Genomic DNA, 1,399 nt, shown 5'->3' on the forward strand with positions numbered 1-1,399 from the left:
TTCTTCACTCTAATTTAATTTAGAGTTCTTCTGAGTGAGCTTGGTGAGCGGAAGAAAATCCTTCAACACATTTTGTTAATAGCCAACAAATCCCAGAAAGCTTCGAATTTCTATTCCAGTTTTTGGTCAAGGCCAATCCATGATTGTCTCTACGTTTTTATGGCCCACTGATATGCCTATTCAAGATATTATATGACCTAGGAATGTGACACTTTTTAGTAAAAATTCATATTTCTTAAATTTACAATATAGTTATTTTTCTCTTAGCATTTGCAGAGTAAGACGAAGATCTTCTTCGCAGTCTTCCTCACTTGTTGAATATGCAAGAATATCATCAATACTACCACAAACTTGTCGAGGAATTTATTGAACACTCTGTTCATGAGTTCTATGAGTGTTGTTGGAGCATTGGTCATGACAAAATGAATTATTATGAACTCATAGTGTTCATACCCTTTTCTTTTTAAGGCTATTTTAGGAATATTCTCTGCCTTGACCTTCAATTGTGGTAGTCCGAACTTAGGTAGAGTTTTGGAAAGATCTTAGCTCCTTTTAACTGATTGAAAAGTCATCTATTTTGGAAAGATGACATTTGTTCTTGATCTTATTGAGTTTTTTTTGTAGATCACTATCTTGTACCTTCTCCATTCTTCTGTACTAATAAGATTGAATATCCCCAAAGAGAGGCACTTGGTCTGATTTGTTTTTGTCTAACAAAGCTTGGAATCGATCTTTTAGCTCCTTGAGTTCAACTGAAGCCATTCGCTAGGGTTCCTTAGAATTTAGTGTAGTACGAGCTATCAAGTTACTTTCGAATTCTACTTCACAGTCTGAGATAATTCAAAGTAACGCTTCCGGAGCTCTCGTACCATAGGAATATTTTATACCTTGTGCTCAATTCCTTCTTTTGCTTCTCTCATTATTGCTAGTTAGACTTCCTAGCCATACTTCATGGCTTTCTAGGTCTGAGAAGCAATAAGGAAGGATTTTTGTTTTTTATCCTTGCCATGAAATACTATTTATTTTTGGATTGGAGTTTGGCATTCTTACCCCGACAATCTATCATTGCGTGATTCTTGTCCAACCAAGCAATTCCCATAGTACACTGAATAAAATCGGCACTGAATATGCGTATCCATACTTTATTATCACGATTAATGTCTCAAAAATTAAAACCAATATAGAATCTTAGAACATAACTCCTTATCAGCCTATTGACTTAAGTCCCAACAATAATAACTTAGTTAAAAATTCTTTCAACCTTGTACGGAAGAAACTAACTCCTCAACCAATTTTTCTTTTACTAAATCTTTCCTTAATCAAGACTATGAGCCTAGCATGCTTTAACACAAACAAGTTTCGTTAGATATCTTTCTCCTCAAATCTCTTTTTTTTTTTT

The sequence above is a fragment of the Primulina huaijiensis genome, chromosome 3 (genome assembly GCF_012295235.1).
Source record: "Primulina huaijiensis isolate GDHJ02 chromosome 3, ASM1229523v2, whole genome shotgun sequence".
In the NCBI taxonomy this organism is placed as follows: domain Eukaryota; kingdom Viridiplantae; phylum Streptophyta; class Magnoliopsida; order Lamiales; family Gesneriaceae; genus Primulina; species Primulina huaijiensis.